This window comes from Lepidochelys kempii, chromosome 6, assembly GCF_965140265.1.
Source record: "Lepidochelys kempii isolate rLepKem1 chromosome 6, rLepKem1.hap2, whole genome shotgun sequence".
NCBI classification, from domain to species: domain Eukaryota; kingdom Metazoa; phylum Chordata; order Testudines; family Cheloniidae; genus Lepidochelys; species Lepidochelys kempii.
Window position 1 is genome coordinate 69,186,892 of NC_133261.1, and position 27,434 is coordinate 69,214,325.

The 27,434-nt window shown below is 42.6% G+C and overlaps 1 protein-coding gene across 9 annotated transcripts in view; it reads right to left on the reverse strand.

The window, feature by feature from the left end:
- Positions 1 to 27,434, reverse strand: part of NUMB (NUMB endocytic adaptor protein) — a 145,689-nt gene that overhangs the window by 98,546 nt on the left and 19,709 nt on the right. Inside the window, exon 1 of one of the 9 annotated variants that reach the window (XM_073348545.1) lies at positions 15,337 to 15,620. The exons of the other annotated variants lie outside the window; for them this stretch is intronic. The gene's annotated coding sequence lies outside the window, so the exon portion shown is untranslated. Of the gene's footprint in view, positions 1 to 15,336; positions 15,621 to 27,434 lie in introns of those variants that run through there. 9 annotated transcript variants of the gene reach the window in all.

Consider the following 27,434-nt stretch of genomic DNA (forward strand, 5'->3'; position numbering starts at 1 on the left):
CACTGCAGATCTGACAAAATGCAAAAAAGGTACCAATGTGAGATTTCTAAAGAGCTACAGCATTCAACCCCAGGCTTAAAAATCTGAAGTACCTTCCAAAATTTGAGAGATGAGGTGTGGAGCATGCTTTCAGAAGTCTTAAAAGATCAGTACTCCGATGCAGAAACTACAAAACACGAACCATCAAAAAAGAAAATCAACCTTCTGCTGGTGGCATCTGACTCAGATGATGAAAGTGAACATGCATCAGTCTGCACTGCTCTGGATCATTATCGAGCAGAACTAGTCATCAGCATGGACTGGAATGGTGGTTGACGAAGGGACATATGAATCTTTAGCACATCTGGCACGTAAACGTCTTGCGACGCCAGCTACAACAATGCCATGCAAACATCTGTTCTCACTTTCAGGTGACATTGTAAACAAAAAGCGGGCAGCATTACCTCCTGCAAATGTATACAAACTTGTTTGAGTAACTGGCTGAACAAGGAGGACTAAGTGGACTTATAGGCTCTAAAGTTTTACATTATTTTTGAATGCAGTTATTTTTTGTACATAAAAGTTGAACTTAAAATGTAGAATTATGATAAACAGATTGCACTATAGTACTTGTATTAGGAGAATTGAAAAATACTATTTCTTCTGTTTTTTACAGCACAAATATTTGTAATAAAAAAGCAAAGGGAGCACTGTACACTTTGTATTCTGTGTTGTAACTGAAATCAATATATTTGAAAATGCAGAAAACATCCAAAAATATTTAAATAAATCGTATTCTATTATTGTTTAACAGTAAGATTAATTTCAATTATTCACGCGATTAATTTTTTATTCGCTTGACAACCCTAGTAATTATGCCTCTTAATCATTATAGAATCATGATTAAGAACTGTAGTAGAGACAGAGCCTTAAACGTCTTATTTCTCCCTATACCTGAACAATGCTACCCATGCTATGATTAGGACATGGCATTGTCACACAGAGGTATCAAAAGGAGATGTGCGGGAATAAACTAATATATTAAAGAAAAAAAATCACCAGGTCTAAATGGTATGCATTAATAAGCTCTGACTATACTTAATGAAGTGGCTGAGCTACTAACAAATGGGCACATATTAAAGTCCGCTACTATGCCAGGGGAGAGCAAGTGGTCTGCCTATGTCTAAAAGGCGCCAGGAGCGATCCCTGAGAATTAGATCAATGACCTTTATTTCAGTACAAGGCAAAATGAAAAATTAGATTAAAAATAGAACAAACTGTGATACGACAGGGGATACACCAGTACAGCCTCTCTAAAATAAAGATGTTCCTTAATAATCTATTAGGATTCTTTAAACATATCAACTAAATAGCTGATTCAAAAACTCTGACAGAAGCTATTAAGAAAGCTAGTCATGGAATATAAGGTAAAATACTAACATATTACAAACTGCTTAAGACAAAAAGGAGGAATATATGGCCAATTTTCAACATAGCAAAACCCTGAGTAGAGTGCCCTACAGGGCTCCAAGCCATGACTTTTCTCCCTCCCAGTCATTCACAAGACATGCCTGTGGAAGCTATAGCAATTGTATTTTAACTGTCTTTAATACATTATCAATGTTCCTCTCCCAAAGCTCCTCTCCCTCCTGTACTTGCTGCCAAGCCATATAGTTATTTTTGTTCCTACTCCCCTGGAGATCCTGCCCAGCTCCTTTGTCCCTTGGAAAGTCCCCTCCTTCCAGGAGTGCAGATCCAGCTGTGGCAACAGCTCCTAATAAGGCTGCTTTTATAGGCCTCCAGGTTCTCATTTGACACAAGTAGATGGAACATCTTTAATAGCTAGGAAGAAGAGGAACATCGTTATCAAACTACAGTTTGAGAACCACTGGTTAACAATTTTAATATTTAATCAAATAAAGGAAGAAAGGAAATTGAGGACTTTCAATGCTCCATTCAGAGACAATTGCGTATCATAAGGACTACACACAGTTTTACCAAGAACATTTAAGTAGCAGCAGCACAGTGAAGCTCCCTTACTTTTCACAACAGTTACTGCTTTTCTGGTCTTTGACCCCACACCACACTGGCCACAGTGAACTGCTTAACTAGATCCACAGTGGCTAGATTTCAAGCAGCCAACCCAACAAAAACAGAATTGTAGATAAAGTGCTTTCCTAACTTTCACTCTCAGTAAGTTTTCTTCTTATAATGCAGCAAGGAAGACAGAATTAGAAGCTTTTAAGCTTTTTATGGGGACTGGCAAAATAGAAATATTTGGTTGTGCACAATTTTTACTAGTGAATTTGCCCAATTATGCCTTTTCCATTTGTGGGTCTCGATGGTCTGAAGCTCCCTGGAATGGATGCTAGAATCAATATTCAAAAAAGTATAAGGGATCTTTGACAATAAATTTAACATTTAAATTGTAGAGAAAGTTACTGTATTAGGCACCTTAAACTTCCATATATTCAAGAACAATAATATAAAAAGATACAATTTCATAGAATCCAGCAATGAACAGCGGCTCCTCACTGTTGGCAATCTTGCCAATAAGTGAAGTGAAATTGCAGTCTTTATATTAAACTTCATTAAACTAACCAAGACCTCTTAACCCTGGTCAGGAGTAATTTTGGCCAAGACTGCTGATGAAGTCAAACGTCAGAGACCAGTACTAGCAATATCCACTCCCCTATCAGTTATTTCTGACCAAATTGCCCTTGTGATACTCCAAGGGAAACAGGAGCAAAATCAGATAACTTAGCACTTCCTCTGTCTCAATGCATCAGCTGGGCATGGACAGGGCAAGTGGCCTCATTAACATTAAAAAAATTTTAACTGCATGAGTCAAGTTTCATGAATGTTTACAGGAAACATTTTTATCACTTTATCCCTCACAAAAGCTCTGCCCTGCAGAAGCAATGTGAGTATTTCTTTTAGTATTAAGATATCTGGAATCAATTGTACAATCTGTGTAAAAATCTCTATCAGACCTAACCAGCACAGTACTAAAATCCATATGTGCCAAGAAAAAACTTCTTTTGAAAGGATTAAAAGCATCTATACCTTCCAGTGATTGGTATTAGCCAGTGGTTTAAGAGATATACAACTTGAAAAATAGAATCACTTGCACTCTGCTAATAAAAAGATTCAAGTAATTTAGTTTAGCATCCATGTTAGTACCAACTGTCTGGGTTAAAAGTTTCAAAACTATGAAAAGTTGCTTTTATATTGTGGATGTCAACAGCCTTGCAGCATTACATATTTTTTCAAATAAAGAACTTTATATGTAGGGACCTCAAGCTACCCAGAATACTTCAGCTACAGCAAATGGCCAGCATCACAGAGAGAAAAGATTCATCTCCCCAGACATTTGTTATGTTACAGGCCAAAGAAAAAATGAAAAACTAAGCTGTAAAAAATTTTAGAGAATGGGTTTCATTTCTGCTACTTGTCTTTACTACTATACTGCTGTACAATTAGGTCAGTTTATCAAATAATGGGCCATCATGTGCCAATGTTTAGCACATGTTTATACTATACAGTACTTGAGGCAAATGAAAATGGATCACAAAGATGGAGGGAGTTTATTTGTAATGGGGTGGATTAGGCCCTAAAGCCTCCTGCCGGACGCTTCATGGCCCTGCCGTCCCCCGCCCCAGAAAAGGACAGTGGAAAGGTCATCTAACCTGCCTAGAGCACCCGTGTGAGATGCAGTCAATCATGAAAGAGGCTGCAGGGAGCAGCCAATCAGGTCTCAGCAGGCTCATATAAAAAGGAGCTGCAGGGACAGAGTGAGTTCAGGCTGCTGGTAGGGACTGAGGGAGCAAGAGGTGCTCTGGGCTGGCTGCAGGAGCTGTAAGGGCTGAACCAAGACTGACCCAGCTGGCAAGCCAGGGTCAGAGGACTAAAGGACAGGCAAAGAGCCTCCAGGGAGGAAGTCCTGGGAGTGCTGCTCCACCCCAGAGCAGGAACCTTTCCACATAAGCTGGCCAAGTAGCGTACTGAGATAGGCCCTGTTAGTCAGACTGAGGATTGAACCTAGGGAGGGCAACAGAAACATTGCCAACAGAGGGGTACAGTGATGGGCCCAATTGGACTTTTGAAGGACTGAGCCTGGGGAGGGCTGCAGGACATTTTGGAAGTGATTTGTTTATTTTTAACTTGAATTGTGTGTGACTTGGCTGGAAGGCTGAGTCACCAAAACCCCCCTGACAAGCACAGCAACCAACGGGGTGGCACTGTGAGCAGAGGGGAAAAAAACTGAGGAAAAAACTGTAGGCACACACTCAGCAAAGGGGTGCTCACGAGATGCAAGTGCATCCCTTTGCTGTATTCCATTAATTACCACTGAACAAAGCTGGTTTTGCCTTGGACAGACAAAAATAGCAGTTTTTCTTTGTCCTTATAGGGTGTACAATGCTTCTAGAAGCTAACTTTATTAAGATGAAGAGAGATCTCAACATCTTTGAAGATAAGTACATAACCCATGACTGTAGTGTCACTTAATGATAAATTCTCTGAAAACAGATGATTAGGGTAGTGGCTCTTAATCTATGGTAAATAAACTAAGGGCTCATCTAGATGACTAGTTGGTGCATGGCAAGCTGGGGTGTAAATCTACAACATACTAGAATGCTGCACATTAACTGTGTATTAACATGTGTATGCTGCTACCATGCACTAGAAGTACCTTAGTGTGCTTTGATCTATTCCTATTTCAAAGTGCCATCACTTTCATCTAGTCAACCCCTTAGACAGCAGAGAAATAAAAAAAACAAAAACATAAAAGTCCTGGAAAAGACAAAGCTAGATTTGCTCCAGAACCAAACAGAAATGGCCTGGGAGTATTTAACTATTATAAAAGCTTTTCAACTGCAGCTGTAGATACTAACACTTCTAACAAGAATAGGAACTCTGATGCCTAGAAGGCAGGGAGTGAAAGTACTACCATGAAAGAATGGAACAGACAGCAATGCCACATTTTCAACTTCATATAATGAATTCATGACATGTGGTGACAAACAATTAAAATTTAAAGGACTCTTTGGCTATTTCTACACTGCAATGTAAGCCCAGGGTTAGCAGAACTCTTCTTAACAGACCCTGGATTTGTTAACCGGGCTTGAGATTTTACACTCATTTGTAACCCAAAGTTAGTAATTGTTGTATCCTGGGTCATAACCTGGGCCTCCAGCATCGACACTGCATTATGCAGGTCTGACTGAGTCCAACCACCCATATCCCAGATTTCCTAGCACCTTCCCAAAATGCGGCTGCTGTAACCCTTTGTTCATGATGCAGTGTCAGAAAACTTTACTGTCCACCAAACTTGACTGTTCAGAGGACAAAGTCATCCTGTGGGATGCTTTTGATGGCCTCCCAGAGCATAAGTCCAGAGGGTTAACACTTACACTACAAAGCAATAGGGCTTGAACCCTGGGTCCTGGTTTGACTCACGCTCACACCCTCCACTTTACTAAGATGAACAGAGACCTGGGATCCTCTATCTGAGGCCTTAGTTACCGGGATTTGTGTGTAGCTGGAAGGGGATTAGTCTTGAGCCTGAGTTCAAACCTTGGGCTTACACTGCACTGTAGACATACGTTTAGAGCAGTGGTTTTCAATGTTTTTAGGATTGCATACCCCTTTCCAAATAATGTAGTACACCACGTACCCCCATCTGAGATAGGGTCATAATATACTTATGATTAGATCGCCAAGTCTTACTAAATAAAATGTGTTTTCTGCCATTACAGGATTTTTATCATGTACCCCCCGATAAGCACTCACATACCGTAGTCTGAAAACTACTGCCTTAGAGTATAGTAGAACCTCCCACAGTGGAGAGCAAATGAGAGGCAAAGAACAGGATTCATTTGTGGAGACGGAAGCTGCAGGAACTCCAGATTCACCACCTACCCCACTCCTCCTCCTCCTCCTCCACATGTGCTCACATGTCTGCAGGTAAAGAGACTGGCCAAAACAGGAACAGGAAGACAAGGAGAGGTTGCTTTCAAGAAGTTGCCTTTGTAGTTGACTGCATGAACAGTTCACATATGCAAAACTGCAGACTCAGCATCAGCCTGGGCATCTCTGCTGCCACAGCACTCACCTCAACTTTGGACAACACAAATGAATGCCCGCACCACCACCCAAAACAGTCTTCTGGTAAATGGTAGAGTCAGAAAAATCATGTAATAAACATGGAAAAGAGAAGCAGGGAAAAAAGGGAGAGAAGCAACTGGGTCAAGAGATGAGTTATCTAAGAGGAGCTCCAACAGATGTTGAGAACCAGTGAGTTATAGTATCACAACTTAACCATAATGGAGCAAACAGGGAAATGACGAGAGTGTAGGCACAATAGTGAACAGCTTATAGTTTTGTGGCAGCACAGTCATTCAAGATTTTCTTCTTTAGAAATAGGCACAGCAGTGTAAATGTTGTATCACCTTCCATCATTACAATCCACTGCATAAAAGTCAAAATTGAATTACTTATTAACATTATGCCTAAAAGTAAAAGTGCTCTAAAATCATGGTGTGTTAACATTTATGACAGTTTTTGCATAAAACTGCCTGTTCATGCAACCTTGTGTTCTGCGATGCTTGTATCATGATGCTGCTCCAGTTTATGACTCTACAGCTCCAGTAAAGTCCCTCTAAGCTAAGGCCTCATCTACACTACAAAGTTAGGTCAGCCTAACTACATCTCTCAGCCCTGATCTACACTAGGAGTTTAGGTCAAATTTAGCAGCATTAAATCGATGTAAACCTGCACCCATCAACACGATAAAGCCCTTTTTTTCAACTTAAAGGGCTCTTAAAATTGATTTCCTTAATCCACCTCTGACAAGTGGACTAGCGCTTAAATCGGCCTTGACAGGTCAAATTTGGGGTACTGTGGACGCAATTAGACGGTATTAGCCTCCGGGAGCTATCCCAGAGCTATACCGCTCTGGACAGCGCTCTCAACTCTGATGCACTGGACAGGTAGACAGGAAAAGGCCTGCAAACTTTTGAATTTCAATTTCCTGTTTGCATGGTCACCTGCAGCTTGCCACGCTGGCCAGAGCTCATCAGCAGAGGGGACCATGGAGTCCCAGAATCGCAGAAGAGCTCCAGCATGGACCGAACGGGAGGTACGGGATCTGATCGCTGTATGGGGAGAGGAATCTGTGCTATCAGAACTCCGTTCCAGTTTTCAAAATGCCAAAACATTTGTCAAAATCTCCCAGGGCATGAAGGACAGAGGCCATAACAGGGACCCGAAGCAATGCCGCATGAAACTGAAGGAGCTGAGGCAAGCCTACCAGAAAACCAGAGAGGCGAACGGCCGCTCCGGATCAGAGCCCCAAACATGCTGCTTCTATGATGAGCTGCATGCCATTTTAGGGGGTTCAACCACCACTACCCCAGCTGTGTTGTTTGACTCCTTCAATGGAGATGGAGGTAACACAGAAGCAGGTTTTGGAGACGAGGAAGATGATGAAGTTGTAGATAGCTCACAGCAAGCAAGCGGAGAAACCGGTTTTCCCGACAGCCAGAAACTGTTTCTCACCCTGGACCTGGAGCCAGTACCCCCCGAACCCACCCAAGGCTGCCTCCCGGACCCGCCAGGAGGAGAAGGGACCTCTGGTGAGTGTACCTTTTAAAATACTATACATGGTTTAAAAGCAAGCATGTGAAAGGATTAATTTGCCCTGGCATTTGCGGCTCTCCTGGATGTACTCCCAAAGCCTTTGCAAAAGGTTTCTGGGGAGGGCAGCTTATTCCGTCCACCATGGCAGGACACTTTACCACACCAGGCCAGTAGCACATACTCAGGAATCATCGTAGTACAAAACATTGCAGTGTATGTTTGCTGGCGTTCAAACAACATCCGTTCTTTATCTCTCTGTGTTATCCTCAGCAGCATGATATCATTCATGGTTACCTGGTTGAAATCGGGTGGCTTTTCTTAAGGGGACATTCAGAGGTGGCCGTTCCTGCTGGGCTGTTTGCCTGTGGCTGAACAGAAATGTTCCCCGCTCTTAGCCACGGGGAGGAGGGAGGGGAGAGGGGCTAGCCACGTGGTGGGGGGAGGCAAAATGCGACCTTGGAACAAAAGCACATGTGCTGTGTATGTAATGTTAACAGCAAGGTTTACCGTGAAAGTGTACCCATTGTTCTAGAAAATGTCTTTTTTTTCCTCCACCAGCTGCATGTGTTTCAATGATCACAGAATCTTCTCCGTCCCAGAGACCAGTGAAGATTAGAAGGCGAAAAAAACGCACTCGTGATGAAATGTTCTCCGAGCTCATGCTGTCCTCCCACACTGACAGAGCACAGACGAATGTGTGGAGGCAGACAATGTCAGAGTGCAGGAAAGCACAATATGACCGGGAGGAGAAGTGGCAGGCTGAAGAGAGGGCTGAAGCTCAAATGTGGCAGCAGTGTGATGAGAGGAGGCAGGATTCAATGCTGAGGCTGCTGGAGGATCAAACCAATATGCTCCAGCGTATGGTTGAGCTGCAGGAAAGGCAGCAGGAGCACAGACCTCCGCTACAGCCCCTGTGTAACCAACCGCCCTCCTCCCCAAGTTCCATAGCCTCCTCACCCAGGCGCCCAAGAACTCGGTGGAGGGGCCTCCGGCCACCTGGCCACTCCACCCAGGAGGATTGTCCAAGCAACAGAAGGCTGGCATTCAATAAGTTTTAAAGTTTGAAACATTTAAAGTGCTGTGTGGCCTTGTCTTTCCCTCCTCCACCACCCCTCCCAGGTTACCTTGGCAGTTATCCCTCTATTTGTGTGATGAATGAATAAAGAATGCATGAATGTGAAGCAACAATGACTTTATTGCCTCTGCAAGTGGTGATCGAAGGGAGGAGGGAAGGGTGGTTACCTTACAGCGAAGTAGAGTGAACCAAGGGGCGGGGGGTTTCATCAAGGAGAAACAAACAGAACTTTCACACCATAGCCTGTCCAGTCATGAAACTGGTTTTCAAAGCTTCTCTGATGCGCACCGCACCCTCTTGTGCTCTTCTAACCGCCCTGGTGTTGGGCTGTGCGAAACCAGAGGCCAGGCGATTTGCCTCAACCTCCCACCCCGCCATAAATGTCTCCCCCTTACTCTCACAAATATTATGGAGCGCACAGCAAGCAGTAGTAACAGTGGGAATATTGGTTTCGCTGAGGTCTAACCGAGTCAATAAACTGCGCCAGCGCGCTTTTAAACGTCCAAATGAACATTCTACCACCATTCTGCATTTGCTCAGCCTGTAGTTGAACAGCTCCTGACTACTGTCCAGGCTGCCTGTGTACGGCTTCATGAGCCATGGCATTAAGGGGTAGGCTGGGTCCCTAAGGATACATATAGGCATTTCAACATCCCTAACCGTTATTTTCTGGTCTGGGAATAAAGTCCCTTCCTGCAGCTTTTGAAACAGACTAGAGTTTCTGAAGATGGGAGCGTCATGTACCTTTTCCGGCTATCCCACGTTGATGTTGGTGAAACGTCCCTTGTGTGATCCACCAGTGCTTGCAGCACTATTGAAAAGTACCCCTTGTGGTTTATGTACTCGCTGGCTTGGTGCTCCAGTGCCAAGATAGGGATATGGGTTCCGTCTATGGCCCCACCACAGTTAGGGAATCCCATTGCAGCAAAGCCATCCACTAGGACCTGCACATATCCCAGCGTCACTACCCTTGATATCAGCAGATCTTTGATTGCGTTGGCTACTTGCATCACAGAAGCCCACAGTAAATTTGCCCACTCCAAATTGATTCCCGACTAACCAGTAGCTGTCTGGCGTTGCAAGCTTCCACAGGGCTATTGCCACTCGCTTCTCAACTGTGAGGGCTGCTCTCATCTTGGTATTCTTGCACTTCAGGGCAAGGGAAAGCAAGTCACAAAGTTCCATGCGAAAGTTTTGCAACCACTGGGAATCGTCCCAGACCTGCAACACTACATGGTCCCACCAGTCTTGTGCTCGCCAGGCCCAGAATTGGCGTTCCACGGCATGAACCTGCCCCATTAGCACCATGATGCCCGCATTGCCAGGGCCCATGCTTTGAGAGAAGTCTGTGTCCATGTCCTCATCACTCATGTTACCGCGCTGATGTCACCTACTCACCCGGTATCGCTTTGCCAGGTTCCGGTGCTGCATATACTGCTGGATAACGTGCGTGGTGTTTAATGTGCTCCTAATTGCCAAAGTGATCTGAGCGGGCTCAATGCTTGCCGTGGTATGGCGTCTGCACAGAAAAAAGGCGCGGAACGATTGTCTGCCATTGCCCTGATGGAGGGAGGGGCGACTGACGACATGGCTTACAGGGAATTAAAATCAACAAAGGGGGTGGCTTTGCAAGAAACTGAATAGCCCCCACAAGGATAGAACTCAAAACTGGGTTTGGCAGGCCGTTGATTTTACAGAGGGAAGGAGAAATGGAGGAGAAAATGAATACAAAACAAATCTGGTCTATTTCCTGTTTTGAGCCACTTCATCTATCTTTATACATCTTGCTGGCAGCAGACTGTGCAGTACGATCGCTAGCCGTCATCATCTTCTGGGTGCTCAGCAGAAGACGGTGCAGTGTGACGACTAGCCATCATCTTCTGCTGGCTGGAGGTTAAAAGACCGTGCACTGCTGGTAGGACTGAATCGCCACGAGACGAAACTTAAAAGGGAAATGACCTGGCTGAGTCACTCCCATGTTTGCCCAGGCGCCCGATTAAAAGAGCACCCAGGACAACGATGACGACAGCTGCCAGTCATACTGCACTGTCTGCTGCCAAAAGGCAATTAATTGCTGCTGTGTAGCAATGCAGCACCACGTCTGCCAGCACCCAGGAGACATACGGTGACTGTTAGCTGAGTGGGCTCCATGCTTGCCGTGGTATGGCTTCTGCACAGATAACTCAAGAAAAAAAAAAAAAAGGCGCAAAACCATTGTCTGCCCTTGCTTTCATGGAGGGAGGGAACGGGGGCCTGACGATATGTACCCAGAACCACCCGCGACAATGTTTTAGCCCCATCAGGCACTGGGATTTCCATCCAGAATTCAGATGGGCGGTGAAGACTGTGGGAACTGTGGGATAGCCACCCACAGTGCAACGCTCCGGAAGTCAACGGTTGCCTCAGTACTGTGGACACACTCCATCAACTACATGCACTTAGAGTACTTGTGTAGGGACACACACAATCAACTGTATAAAACCACTTTCTACAAAACCGACTTCTATAAATTCGACCTAATTTCGTAGTGTAGACATACCCTCAGGGCTGCAAAAGCCCTAACAGACATCGCTAGGTCAAAGGAAGATTTCTTCTATGTAGACTAGACTATCGCCTCTTGGAGAGGTGGATTTACTATAGCAACAGAAGAACCCCTGTCAATGCAGTAAGTGTCTACACAACAGCTGTGCTGCTGTAGCAGCATTTCCAATGTAAATCTGATCTCAATACTGCAAAGGTTGAGGTATCACAGAATTTTCAAGACTGAATATTTAGAAGTTGCCTGTTCCCAACGTAAGATGTCAGGTTATCAGCATGGCAGCACAGTTCTGGTATTTTACCTACTGTTTCGGTATTTTACCTACAGAGATAGGTAAAATACCAGAACTGTGCTGCCATGCTGATAACCTGACATCTTACGTTGGTAACAGGCAACTTCTAAATATTCAGTCTTGAAAATTCTATGATGCGGTGTAGAAGTTCCCCATTTTCCCCCTTCTTTTCCTTCATATCTACCACCACCAGTTTAAATCCCATCTGTGTCTTAAAGCAACCAGACTTGTTTTACAGTCAACTTCGTTAAATAGCCACTCTGTTTCAGACACAAAAACATTTGATACTACAAGAGCACTAAAGGGACCAGCACTTACAAATTTGAAATATTGAGGACAGGAATGCCAACTGGCTAATATCACAGGAACACCTGGGGCGCCCATTCCCAAAAATTATGAAATGCTAGTTCTGAAGAGCAGTACTTTGTAAATATCAAACAGTATGGTTGGCAGAGATGTATTTATTGAATATATTAATTACTTTCAAATATTTACAATACAGGTCCAAAAGATGTTTGTGCAGCCATGTCAAGAGATTTTTGAACAGTTTTCCTTACTTGTGGAAAGGCCGTCATCACTACTTAAAAAATAAGAATCTGCAGCCTTCATACAGTGAATTACAGTCAAATTCTTCACAAGACCAAGAGACACTTGCATCTTCAAGCTATATCTACTACAGCTAAATTATTTCCTGCTGATCCTCTAACAATTAGTTGAAAACTGAAGACATAAAAAGGGAATTCTGAAGGTACCTAGTTTACCCTATATGGCATTTTGTTTTACACTTCACTTAAGTCAGTAAAACTAAACTGGTTTCTTTTAGTCATTTTTGTTAATTCTAATTCACTAATCTTATAATTATAACTAGTATAAAGGAAATATTTGAACAGTAGTGCACTAGTAATGTTTCTTTAAACAAGTTTAATAAAATTAGCCATCAAAATATTGGTCCTAACCTACCTGACAGCATCCTTTCAAACCACAAGTCAGAAACATCCCATGAATTAATTGGCCTTTTAACCTGTTAGACTGTGTTGAGGTTTACTATTTGTTTTGGACACAACCATACAACGGTAATCAAGCTTTTAAAATATTGATAGAGATATATTTGAACACATTGTAAAACCACATTGAACACTAAGTTTTTTTGTACTTCTAGTACCAGTTACAGTGATATAGTTTAGTCATTTTTAAAGGGAGAGCGCACCGGATTAGGTTACTTAAAAATTTCTATTTTGTGATTTCTACTGTAGCTTCTTAAAAATAAAATTTTTGTTTATGGTGTCCCCCCCCTTAGATTTTCATTGTTCAGACTATGCTCTTGTACACTAGTATAGAATTGCAATGTTTGGGCTCCAGACACCATGTAGGAATTTTTTTAAAAATTCTATCGGAAAAGGTTTTAAAAATATGAATAGTTTAGACAAGGCCTTATTGTACACCTCAATTCCACCACACAGGTATTCAACATGGACTACTGCACCTCCTGAATTAAGGCTGTGGGCGTAGTTGATATTTACTAAGATTCTCCTTTCTAAACAGTCTATATCAGCGGTCCTCAACCAGAGAGCACGCAGACCCTTCTAGGGAGCACATCAACTCATCTAAATATTTGCCTAGTTATGCAACAGGCTACATTAAAAGCACTAGCAAAGTCAGTACAAACTAAAATTTCATACAACTTGTTTATATGATACACTAATAGAAGTACAATATTTATATTCCATTGATTTATTTTATTACATGGTAAAAATGAGAAAGTAATCAATTTTTCAGTAATAGTGCAGTGTGACACTTTTGTATTTATGTCTGATTTTGTAAGCAAGTAGTTTTTAAGTGAGATGAAATTTAGGATACGCAAGACAAATCAGACTCCTTACAGGGGTATAGAAGTCTGGAAAGGTTGAAAGACACTGGTCTACATTGTTAGCTGAGACAGTAGTCTCAAATTCGGAGTTTACCCAACTGTAGTCTTCCATATCAGCAATGAAATGGTTTCTTTTAATCCACAAAAATGTATCCACACATACACCATATCAGTTAACCTACACCCAGTAAATCTCATCATACTTGCATCAATACAGCTCCTGATTTAATTTTTGAAGATTTCACTTTTTCTATTTAACAGAAATAGAGCTGAAGTGTGAGGATTTTGCTATTTCTGGAATCTGTCATTAAAGAAGAAATTTAGCCCTATACCAAATTGAGATCTGGATGACAGGCTCTGAAATCTTTATGAACACAAGACTATTCTCTTTTTTAGATGACAGGTGCATGGAGACAAAGGTTCTTAATAGGAGGAAGCAGTGTATGGGGTTAGAGCTTCCCAAAGATGTCTCTGTACATTTTACAAGGTTAGTAATTTCATCCATATGAACACTATTAATGCATGCAGTAGTTTAGATGTAGAATAAATCTTTTCCGCCCACCCCATACCCCAACCAAACCTCTGGGCAAGTAATACTACAGATAATGCTTTGAAACTAGTTTGCTTCACTATTACTTTTAATTGGAGCATGCCCATTGAGGGTTTTGGTTTGTAACATTCCCAATAACATTTCATTCTTTATGTCTGAAAGCATTTTATGTCAAAATTTTTGATTTTCTGTTTTTTGCTTGATTTTGAAACAGACTGGAATGTATTTTGCGCTTTAACTTTGATTTTGACATAGCCCTTTCTACTTCTGGAAAAGTGAGAAATTGAAAATTTGTAAAACAGTTTCAGAATACTGCTCAGTTCTATTCCCCTTAACCCTACCCCACAAAATGTTTCCTTAACCAACTTATGTGGATCAGTTTGAACTGTACACTACATGAGATTCATAAGATATACTATACGCATGTGGTAGAAGCACTCCTTGAGTAGACTTTAACTGGTGAACACAATTCACCAAGATCTGTACAAGCTACCTGGTAAGCTGACTGAAAAACTAGTTTTCAAATACCACTTTTTCTGATGTATATAGAACCTTACATTTAATTAGAATGAAATATGCAATAAGGTGGAGCATTCTGCAGGTTCATATATTTGCTTCATATTTTTGAAGAGCTTCTGTAACAACATTTTAGTATCAACACACTATATTCAATATCTGTCAAATAAAGAAAAAGGTGCCTATTTTTACATTTGTTTCTCAAGTTAATAGTACCAGAATTAACAAAACCATGCGCTGGCAGACACTGAAACACTCCCTTTTGTTTTCCTCCTGTGTCTCTCGGAGCCTCTTCTCCCCGCACCAGCCAAAAGAACTTTACCCAATGCACTTCTGCCCTGGCCTACAATTTTGCTACTCTTTTAATAGTGAAGAGAAAGTCCTAGAGATTTTTAGGCCAGAAGTGACCATCATGATCACCATGTCTGACATCCAACAATGCACAGGCCATAACGTTCACCCAGTAATTCATGTGTTGCTTCTTATTCAGCTAGATCATACCTTTTAGAAAGATATCCAATCTTAAAGACTCAAACTGAAGAATCCACCACATCTTCATGTCAATTGTTCCAGAACAGCCCATATTAAATGTTTAGACACTGGTTAACTGACAGATTGCAAAAAGTAATTGTAAATGGAGAACAGTCACCCAATAATTCTTGGTCCAATGCTATTCAACAGCAATCAATGACCTGGAGTACAGAATTGCTATTAAGTTTTGCAGATGACAAAAACTGGAGGGGTAAACAATGGGGACAGGAGTTATGTTGACTGATCTGGATCACTTTCTAAATGTATTCATTTGAACAACATGCATTTTAATATAGTCAAATGTAAAGTTATATGTCTAGAAACAAAGGATGTAAGTCACACTTACAAGATCGGGGAGTATCCTGGGAATCCAGTGACAGCGGAAAGTACTTCAGGGAAATGACAGCCAACTGAATAGGAGTTCCCAATGTAATGCTGCAGCTAAGAGGGAGAACATAATCCTTTGTCGTATAAGTAGGGGAATGTCAAGCAACAGCAGGGAAGACTTATTACCTCTGGATAAGGTATTAATGGGACCATTACTGAAATCCTGCCTCCAGTTCAAGTGTTCATGCTTCAAAGAGGATGTTGCAAAAGGTTCAGAAGACAGCTACAAAAATTATTCAAGTTCTGGAAAATATACCATATTATAGTGAGACTTAAGAAACTCAAATTTAGTTTATCTAACAAACAACCTGACCATGATCTACAACAGGGGTTGGCAACCTGCAGCATGCGTGCCAAAGGCAGCACACGAGCTGATTTTTAGTGGCACACTGCTGCCAGCCAGGGTACCGGCCGCCGGCCCCCCGGCTGGCAGGGACCGGCAGATGGAACCCCGAACTGGCAGCGGGCTGAGAGGCTCAGTGCGCTGCCGGTCTGAGGTTCTGGCCGCCAGCCCCTGCCAGCCGGTGTCCTGGCCACCAGCACCACTCAGCCCGCTGCCAGTCTGGGGTTCTGTTGGGGGGCCCCTGTAAATATAAAATTTATTACTGGCACGCAAAACCTTAAATTAATGAAGACTTGGCACGCCACTTCTCAAAGGTTGCCAACCCCTGATCTACAAGTTTCTACATGGGGAAGGGATTTCAAGTAGTAGGTGGCTCTTTAATCTGCCAGAGAGGCATAATACGATCCCGTGGTTGGAAGTTGCAGCTTGACAAAAACTTTGCACTTTATTTTCAGTTTGAATTTAACAGTGAGGGAATTAGCCATTGGAACAACTTCCCTGGGGATGTAATAAATTCTCCTTCACTTTAAGTCTTTAAATCACAACTGGATATCTTCCTAAAAGTATGCTATAGCTCAAACTACAGCCTTGATGCAGAAATTAATAGGTGATGTACTTTGCTTTATGTTATACAAGTCAATCTAGATCAATGGTTCTCTACCTGAAGCCCACCAGCCACTCGTGGCCCAATCAGCACAGAGCTGCGGCCCACGTGACAGCCTCAGGGACATACAGGTAGCACTGGATGCGGCTCACAATGGTAAATAGGTTGAGAACCACTGGTCTAGATAATCGTGATGAAGTGGAGCTTCATGAATTAAAACAAGCCCAGGCAAAACTCTCCAGGAGCAGAGGGGCAGTTCATACCTCATCAGGGCATGTATGGGACAAACCCAGCCCAGCCTCACAGAACAAAGGACACCGGCCTAGGCAGCAAAAAAAGGACCTGTTGGACTCTCAAGTGAGAGTCACCCCCCCCCTTCCCTTGGTCAGTTTGGGACTATGATGAGGTAATGCTCACCTTAACTCTGAAAGGGGGGGTGGAACCAAGAGGGAAGAAAGAACATGACAAAAGGGAGAAACATTTGCCATGCTCTCTTCCACCTCCATCTACAGACACCACCACCAAGTGACTGAAGCGCTGATCAAAGGGGAGAGCCTGGCTGAAGAGCAACTGTCAGCCTGTGGTGAGAAGCATCTAAATTTGTAAGGGCACTGAAAGTGCTGATGTCAGCTTAAAATGCATTTTGCTTTTATTTCATCTGACCAAATCTGACTTCTTGTACTTTGACTTATAATCACTTATAATCTATCATTGGTAGTTAATACATTTGTTTATTCTACCTGAAGCAGTGCGTTTGAAGCATGTCAGAGACTCCCCTTGGGATAACAAGCCTAGTACATATCAATTTTCTTTGTTAAATTGACAAAATCATATAAGCTTGCAGCGTCCAGTGGGCATAACTGGACACTGCAAGATGGAGGTTTCTAGAGTTGTGTCTGGGACTGGAGATATTGGCTAGTGTCATTCGGTTGCACAATCCAAGCAGCGGTTGGCCAAAAGTGCTCACTTGCGTAGCTGGAAGAAGCTTACATACTAGAGGCTACACGTGAACAGCCTGGAGTGTCATGTACACAGCAGAGCAGAGTAAGGTTGGCCCCCAGAGTCAAGGATTGGAGTAACCTAGCAGATCACTGGTCCAGATAACACCAGGGGAATGTCACACCACCCCACTAGTCCCAAACAGAAGAATCCAAGTGCTAGAATTCAGTAAAACCTGCTCCGTAAGCATGGTAAATACACAGATACTCTAGCCCAGAGTTTGGTGCAACAGTGAAAGAACTGTGGAATTCTGTCCCAGGATAGGTGAGGGTGCACTCAGACACCAAGAGGGGACAGATGTAGCTAGCCCTACAAACATGACAGTCATAACAGTTTTAATCTACAAGCATAGGAAACTTTAGGAAAGTAGTCAATTACGTCAATTTTTGCAATATAGGACAATATTTCTCTAGGATTTATGAGATGCCAGCCCAAACTCATTTTCATCTGTGACCAAAGCTATGGATTTGAACTGAGAAAAACCTGCATCAAAAATCTGATTAGAAAAGGATAGTTAGCTGAAAGTTTCCATATTATAAACAGAATATTTGTTCATTAAACTTTAGCATAACAACAGGGCTAACAAAAAATATTCCACTGATTTCCCCCCACCCCAAATAGGCAATTATCCTTACTTTACAAGATTTTAAAAGCTAGGAATTAGACAAAAATCTGTGTCTTTTGTAGGTGACTAATCTGAGGAATTGTCACAGATTGAAGTGTCATTATAGGAGGTTTTGGAATTAATTGAGAAATTTAACAGTAACAAGTCACCGGGACCAGATGGCATTCTCCCAAGAGTTCTGAGAAAACTCAAATGTGAAATTGCGGAACTATTAACTATGGTTTGTAACCTGTCCTTTAAATCAGCTACTGTACCCAATGATGGAAAATAGCTAATGTAATGCCAATATTTAAGAAGGGCTCTAGAGGAGATTCTGGCAATTACAGACCAGTAAGTCTAACATCAGTACCGGGCAAATTAGTTGAAACAATAGTAAAGAATAAAATTGTCAGACTCATAGAAGAACATAAACTGCTGCAAAAAAGTCAGCATAGCTTCTGTAAAGGGAGATCATGTTTTACTAATCTATTAGAGTTCTTTGAGAGGGTCAACAAAGATGTGGACAAGGGGGATCCAGTGGACATAATGTACTTAGATTTCCAGAAAGCCTTTGACAAGGTCCCTCACCAAAGGCTCTTATGTAAATTAAGTCATCATGGGATAAACAGCCTGCTTCTACTACCAGAGGGAAATGGGTCCATACTACAGGTCTGCAGGTTCAAATCCTGCTTATGCCCATCTCCTCCACAAAATGGGGAATTTTTATGTAAGTCTCTCTATAAAATGACCCCTAAGTGTAAAGACCTTGGAATAATAGTAATTGTTAGTAATTTTATATTGAAAACACTTTAAAAAATGAATTAGGATGTTGTGTTAAACATTTTAGTGTATTTTTAATGGTTTGTATCGTTAGTGAGCTGTCCCTTTAAGACCACTGTGAGCTACTTAATTGTACAGTGTGAGGAAAGTTTTGCCCATATGTCCAGAGAAGAGAAGATCCTGTGTGTGTAAGCTCCAAAAAGAAAGACCAGAATTTAGAAGCTTGTCTTTCCAAAAAGCAAGTCTTAGCCCTGGTCTACATTTTGCGGGGGGTGGGGGTGGGAAAGGGGGTAAGGGAATCGATCTAAATACGCAACTTCAGCTATGTGAATAACATAGCTGAAGTCGATGTACTTAGATAGACTTACCATGGTGTCTCCACTGCGGTAAGTCGACTGCTGCCGCTCCCCCATCAACTCTACCTGTGCCTCTCGCAGCGCTGGAGTACAGGAGAGCGCTCGGGGGTCAATTTATTGCATCTAGACTAGATGCGATAAATCGATCCCCGCTGGATCGATCGCTGCCCGCCAAGTAGGGAAGACATACCCTAATTCTTGAAGAAGAAACATTAGCACTTATCAGGGAGCTGGATCCCTCAACAAGTTATAGCCTCTCTCCTGGAGATCACCAATCCAGACCAACTCAGAAGGGATTCAAAGTTGCTCCCATCTATAGGGTATTTGGTGGGTCTCAATTCTACCTCCTCAGTCAAACTTTGTCCCATGTCACCACACTTAGTAATAACTGGCAGATTCAGACAGGTAAAGTCCTGCAAGGGCCACAGAGACTGAACTGACCCTAAAACGAAGTTGCCCTGCCAGCACCACCAAGTTGTAGGAAGTTTGTCCTGCTTCCGAGTGTTTTCTATTTTACCAAGGCTGTCAAAACAACTCCTTTCACAAGCAGTAAAGGCACACTTTGAAGATTAAGTGTCTATGGCTATATGCAAATTTACCAATATGCAAGTTAGGTAATTAATTTTCATAAATTTGCCACATACGGAGCTACACAAAACCTGGTATCTATACTTCAGAAGAAGGTGACAGTTTCCTCCTAGAAACCCAGTTAATTCTTTTACATACTGAATATTTTCAAGAAATCCCCCACCACTGCACCACCAAGTGGCAGCAATAATAGAATCACTACAGCAGACTGGTGGCCACTATGTGTACTATCATACAGACCTGCTCAGAATTAGAGGGCAGTAGAGTAAAAATGCAATCAGCTGGTCTGTACCAATGCTTACCTCATTACTGCTACTGGTAGAATTGCACAAGTATGAAGTTTCCCCAAAAGCTGCTGTGTTAATGAATCTTAGGTCCTAAAATAAAAATACTATTTTTGACTCTTGCTAAATTCTAGGACTAGGTAATCTTGTGACAATGAATACCACAAGTTTTAAAACTTATTTCCTTTTATTATTATTTTTAAACTTTCTCCTTGTCTGAGTTGAGAGGCAACATTTATTTATATAAGCAGGACTTAAAACAAGGTCTATAGCACTTTCATATCAGAAATTTTAGATTGAAAAATGTTACTAATTTACAACTCTGATTCCCCAGGGTCTCCAGCATTCAAGAACCACACCACTTGGTCAGATGGTCCTAACCTCTATGTCAGTTAAGTCAGGGATTGTCAAGATTTTTCTTTCCGAGCACCCCCAGAGTGGAGTGCTATAAAACTATAAAAACTCCAGAGTGGAGAGGGGAGACTCAGGGCTCCAGGCCTGGAGGGACCCTTGGGCATAGGCATAGTTTGGGGGGGAGGGGAGGAGGCGGCCAAGGGCCAGTGGGACTCAGGCCAACTCCGCATAGCTAGGTCCAAGGAGAGTGTGCCACCTCCACCCCCTGACTCACCTCAGCAGGCTACCTAGCCCATCTGGGTTGTGGGAGGACGCAACTGAAAAAATATAACTCAAAGGGGACTCAGCTCAGAAAGTTTGAAAACCACTCACGGTGCAGGGAGAGGGGTAGCTAGGGGCTGTGTGCAGGGAGGGCTTCCCTGTGTTGGCAGCTCCCCGAGGGCTCTGCCAACCACAGAGCCAGGTCCCCCCCGCCCACGTAGCTCATACTGGCTGCATAAGCAGTCAAAGGGGGCTGGGAGCTGAGGAGCAGCTGCAACCCCAGGCAGCAGCAGCAGACGGGGGAATGCCACAGCTGCACACTCCATGGCACCAGCAGCCAGAGGAGCACCTGTCCCCCACTGCCTGGCTCTGGTGTCCCTCCGACAACCTGACCAGAGGCTTGCCTGAGGGAGCTGGGGTAGAGGAGGAGGTTGAAGGGCAGAGCTGTCCCCGGACTGCCCCACTCTGGGTAAGGCACTGCAGTTTGAGGGGGCAACACCTTTGTACTCACTCCCCCCAACTCTGCCCATGGGCTCAGGGCTTCATTCCCTCACTGCTCCCGACTTCAGACAGGGAGGAAGAGGGGGACCACCAGGGCTCCTGGCTTCAGCCCCACAGGGAAATCGTGGTTCAGGGCACTGTGTTGCAGCTGTGGGGCCCTGCAGCCTCCTTGAAAGGGCTCGCGGACCCCCGGTGGAGAACCAATGAGTTACGCCATAACTGCAGCAGAGTGAGTTTCCTACATACCTTAACCTGATGATGCAGTATTTCAGGAATTTTACATGGTTAAATATGCACACTTAAATTTATTGGATAAAAAAGCTTTAGCTGACATGACTCAAACTAATCACAAGAGTAAACTTGCATGCAGGTTTCACAATTAGTCATGACTCAAGTAATTTCTCCCATTTGTGATCCAAAAAACAGATCTTAAAAGCATCAGGATAGATCTTATGACTTTTGTATTCATTAACCATGATCTGCAAAGGTTTACTGAAATAAGAGAACCCTTATATGTTAACATTTGTTCAAGTCACCCAAATTAAAAAAACAAGAAACTTACAAGTTAATTCCTTGAAGTTTGCATTTTGTACACACCTTTTTATGCTCACAAAATAGAAATATCAAAGACCCCATACACACACTAATCATAGAACAGTAGTCAGAGTTCCTAGAAGTCTGAGTTTTTTCCTCATACCACACTCTGGGTTGTCTTCATTTCAGAAGCAACTCAGATGACTGGCACCCAGGTCTGACCAGCCATACCCAAATTCTGCATCCTGAATTGACTGGACTTCTGGGCTCCTATCCCATGGTTCTTTGTGTCACAATAACCTGAGCCACTCTGATTCTTTCCCAGTTAACCGTGGGAGAACTTGTCTGTCCTTTTGGGTACATACGGGAATTGTGGAAAGGCATCAAAGGACTATCAGCACTCAAATGATTTAACCTACATCCTTGCTAAAAATTCAGTGGGCAAGTTACCAACCCAAGTGAAAGGAGCACCTAACCTTTAACCAATGCCCCACGATGGGCCAGATAGCTCAGACCGAAAGCACTACTAAACTCAGGTGAGAGGATTTTGTGCGTGGACAGGAGAGAGGTTAGGGGCAACACTCAAGTAAGAGCCTGAGTTAACTCTGTTGACTAAGACTTAAATATTGCTACCTCTCAGTACAGGCTAAGTAAGCAGTGACAGTCACTCAGGTTTCTCTAGGAGTTTGGGGTTCTGAACCATTGTTTAAAGTTAAGAATAATAAAGACAAGGGTTTTGACAGAGTGCATTTTCATGGGTGACGAGTCAAACTGAAAACATGAATAAATTTAAAAAGCTTTGCAGGTTACCTTTAATGAGTATAAAGCATTGTCAGGACTACTGAAAAACTGAACAAGATATAGGAAACTCCCAACAATTCAAAAGATTCTTTAAAATGAAAACTTAAACTTAGAAGGGTCTCTAAGCTTTTACCGTTTCAAACTTTCCATTACAAACTTGGACACATCTCCGTCTTGCAAACATTTTCCAGTCCAGCAGCAAAGGTGTGACCCTTTACCACAGTCTGACTCACCTAAGAGGTGCTGCAACCTGAACCAGAATTTCAAATTAATGTTTTTAAGTGAAACTTAGAAAAATGAAACTGGCCTCAGTGTATTTTTTAAAATCAATTGCTTTCATACTCACTACATTCTTCGCTACCTCAGATGGGATTTTTACCTATCCATTCATTCTTTGAAGTGGGACAAAGATGTCTTAAGAAAACTGAGATCTATCCACTACCACATTATCCTGTGAATTTGTCCTTTGCTTAAATTGCTGCTCAAAAAGTTACAGCACCTGCACCTTCCCCCAGACACCTGGCAGATATATCTTTGTAATTCTCAAACTTTAGAACCACATCTGTAAAACTAAGCCCAGGTCTAAAGGTGGGTTTTCTGTTTCACTGTCCAAGCTAGCTTGCACTGGTACAAATCCAAGTACCTACTTTTGTGCCCAAGTATACGCTATTTTACACATTAAACACCATGCTGACTTAAGTAACTGAGTTATTATATAGTAATGCAGAATTAACTGGACAAGTTCAAGGTGACAGTCCTGGTTTTGGTTCCTATCTATAGCAAAAATAAACATGCTGGGGAAACAGCTAGGATCCTACCAAATTCACAGTCCATTTTGATCATTTTCTCAGCCAGAGGGTTTTTTAATTGGTCAATTTCACATTTTCAGATGTTTACATCTGAAATTTCATGGTGTTGTAACCATGGGGATCCCGACCCAAAAGGAGGCTTGCAAAGCTGATATGGCGGGGGGTGTCACGGGATTGCCACCCTCACTTCTGCGCTGCCTTCAGAAAGCAGCAGTTGTGGAGCTTCCCACTGCCAGGGGAGATTCCCGGAGGTGGAGGTGGGTCTGATTTCCCGTGCTGTGGGGAGCCTTCAGCTGCTGGGAGTCATGGAGCTTCCTGTAGCCAGGGGAGGTACACTGAGGTGGCTCTGATCTTCCCCCAAGAACGGCCTCCAGAGGAAGAGGAAGTCCCATCCCTCCCCAGCCCTTCAATAGCTAGATTTCACGGGGAGGTCGGATTTCACAGTCCATGGTGTGTTTTTCTTGGCCATGAGTTTGGAATGGCCCTAATCATAACATAATAGGGCTGCAACACTTGAGACTAATTCTGTTTTGCTTGGATCAAATCCTGTTACAGCCTGGGAGTTTATCAAAGTATAAATTTCTAAATATTTAGCTTTAAAATACTTCAACTTTGATAGGTTTCAGAGTAACAGCCGTGTTAGTCTGTATTCGCAAAAAGAAAAGGAGTACTTGTGACACCTTAGAGACTAACCAATTTATTTGAGCATGAGCTTTCGTGAGCTACAGCTCACTTCATCGGATGCATACCGTGGAAACTGCAGCAGACTTTATATACACACAGAGATCATAAAACAATACCTCCTCCCACCTCACTGTCCTGCTGGTAATAGCTTATCTAAAGTGATCATCAAGTTGGGCCATTTCCAGCACAAATCCAGGTTCTCTCACCCTCCACCCCCCCACACACAAACTCACTCTCCTGCTGGTAATAGCCCATCCAAAGTGACAACTCTCTTCACAATGTGCATGGTAATCAAGGTGGGCCATGTCCAGCACAAATCCAGGCTCTGTCACCCCACCCCACCCCTTTTTTTTTTTTTCCCCCGGGGACACACACACACAAACTCACTCTCCTGCTGGCAATAGCTCATCCAAACTGACCACTCTCCAAGTTTAAATCCAAGTTTAACCAGAACGTCTGGGGGGGGGGGGGGGAGGAAAAAACAAGGGGAAATAGGCTACCTTGCATAATGACTTAGCCACTCCCAGTCTCTATTTAAGCCTAAATTAATAGTATCCAATTTGCAAATGAATTCCAATTCAGCAGTTTCTCGCTGGAGTTCATTTGCAAATTGGATACTATTAATTTAGGCTTAAATAGAGACTGGGAGTGGCTAAGTCATTATGCAAGGTAGCCCATTTCCCCTTGCTTTTTCCTATCCCCCCCCCCCCCCCCCCCCCCGACGTTCTGGTTAAACTTGGAGAGTGGTCAGTTTGGATGAGCTATTGCCAGCAGGAGAGTGAGTTTGTGTGTGTGTGTGTGTGTGTGTGTGTGTGTCTCTCTCCCCCCCCCCAGGAAAAAAAGAAAAAAAAGGGGGGGGGAGGGATGGGGTGAGAAAACCTGGATTTGTGCTGGAAATGGCCCACCTTGATTACCATGCACATTGTAGGGAGAGTGGTCACTTTGGATGAGCTATTACCAGCAGGAGAGTGAGTTTGTGTGTGTTTTTTGGAGTGGGGGTGAGAGAACCTGGATTTGTGCAGGAAATGGCCCACCTTGATTATCATGCACATTGTAGGGAGAGTGGTCACTTTGGATGGGCTATTACCAGCAGGAGAGTGAGTTTGTGGGGGGGGGGGGGGGGTGGAGGGTGAGAAAACCTGGATTTGTGCTGGAAATGGCCCAACTTGATGATCACTTTAGATAAGCTATTACTAGCAGGACAGTGAGGTGGGAGGAGGTATTGTTTTATGATCTCTGTGTGTATATAAAGTGTGCTGCAGTTTCCACGGTATGCATCCGATGAAGTGAGCTGTAGCTCACGAAAGCTCATGCTCAAATAAATTGGTTAGTCTCTAAGGTGCCACAAGTACTCCTTTTCTTTTTTCAACTATGATAGTTTTCCTATAACTGGTACACTGTGTATGCAGAAGGAAACACTGGATTATTTAAGGGGCTCGCTAGACTTTGAAGAGGGATCAAAACTGTTAGAGAGAGAGAGAGAGAGAGAGAGAGAGAGAGAGACAGACACGCACCCCACCACATTTACAGCCGCCATCATCTTTAATGTATTGTAAGGATGGCCAAAAAACATGCAAAGTTCTGACATATCTACAATCTTAGCTGTGGAGAAGGGAGAAAACTATTTCCCTGTTAGATGGGGAAAAATCAATAGCAGATACATTATTGTAAAATAATGTGTGCCTGCATTGTCTGATATCAGCAAATAAAAATGAAAAAATAAGAACTTTGAGCTATGACTCTTCACGCTAACACTTCTAAAAGATTTCTGACCATTGCTAATACAAGGTCAGTTTCACTCACGCTAATATCAGTGGGAGCACTAGCACTGAAAAAAAATTCTGCTAGCCTTTTAAATACAGTCAGTAGGGTTAGAGGACAGTGATTAGAATGCCAGAAGCCCATCAGCTAGTACTTTACCATTGCTACCACTGGTAGAGCTGAACCTGGGATAACTATGGTGGGAAATGAGAAATTTTTGGCAAAATATCACCACCTTAATCAAACCAAGTCTACCTCCCTCATTATGAATATAATTAAATACAAACCCATTAGAGTTTCTAGATCAGCTGCAGTCACAGCAAAAAAAATGTGGAAACAATTAAAAGTGTGAAGCTACACGTTTCAAATGTTGCTTTTTGTGCAATTCTGACTTTCCCAATATGCAGCTAGAGTAATGAAGTATGAACTATCTGGGTTAGAAAATATTATGCAAAAATACAAAGGATAAACAACTAAAATATGATTATAAACTGTGTGTGTGTAAACAGGCAAAGCAGCAAATGCAATTAACACAAACATCTTGAAGTTTTAAAAACTATGATTCAACCTGAAAAATGTTTGCTTCATACAACAGCAGAAATTTATGAGAGTACAGATTGACATTAAATGCTTCCTTCACACCTAACACACATGGTGCACTCTGTAGAGTGTGCAATTGATGTATCATACTTCTGCTTCAAGTGCTAAAATGGATTAGCACCTCAAGATAGACATTGCCAATTGCTCCACTAAAAGAGAAGTTAGCTCTGAAACTTCCAAGACTTAATTAAAACCAAGTAGGCTCATTTTTGCCTTATGTATCCATGCCAGAGCTGTCTACAACGAACAACTGCTACGCATTTCAGAAACTCTGTTCTCTACTGGCAGGTCTTATTGGCAAGTAACCACCATGATAGAGTCTACATTCCATTTGTTACTAAGATAAGAGTTATGTGATAACATGATGCCCATGCACTACAAAAAAGGGCTATTACATCAAGGTGTTTACCTGTTGCTAAAGGCCAAGAGATAACTTGGGAGAATCTTACAAGACTTGCTGCAGTCATTTGTTATGCTTACAAAGCAGTTATTTTTCCATCTTTTGTCTAATGAATTAGAGGTCTCAGAGTTAAGCATTAGTTTGATTAGCTGTGGCTTTTCCAACAACAGCTTCAAGACAGAAAGGAATGGAGAAGGACTCGAACAGCTGACCCTGCATAGATGGGACTAAGATTAGAAGAAGAATTAGAGTTTATTATCTCTAACAGTCAAATGGATGCAGCAATCTGAGCCATTTTATGAACTGACTGCAACACGACAAAGTGTGTTGTACCCATATATCCTTGGGCACATTTGAGAGTTGCAATTGCTGGCTGCTAGCCTTCTCTAAGCAGAGCTCTGACTCAGCTGCTGTATCCATAAAGATTGATTTCAAGTTGGGGTGGGAGAAGGTTAAGATTAAAATTAAGATTATGATAGTACCTTGAGGCTCCAGTTGAGATCAGCACCCATTGTGCTAAATACTGTACAAACACAAAAGAAGAGGCAGTCTGCCATTAAGAACTTACTTTTGTCTGTCTTATATCTGAGTAGAAAAGAGACAATGGAAGAAAGGATTATCCCCATTTTGCAGATTGAAGTTACTTTCTCCTAGGGCTTGTTTACACTTGAAATGCTACATTGTAGCGCTTCAGTGTAGATATTGACTACACAGACGGGAGGAGTTCTTCCATCAGCATAGGAAATCCATCTTCCTCAGAGGCGATGACTAGGTCGACAGAGTAATTCTTCTTT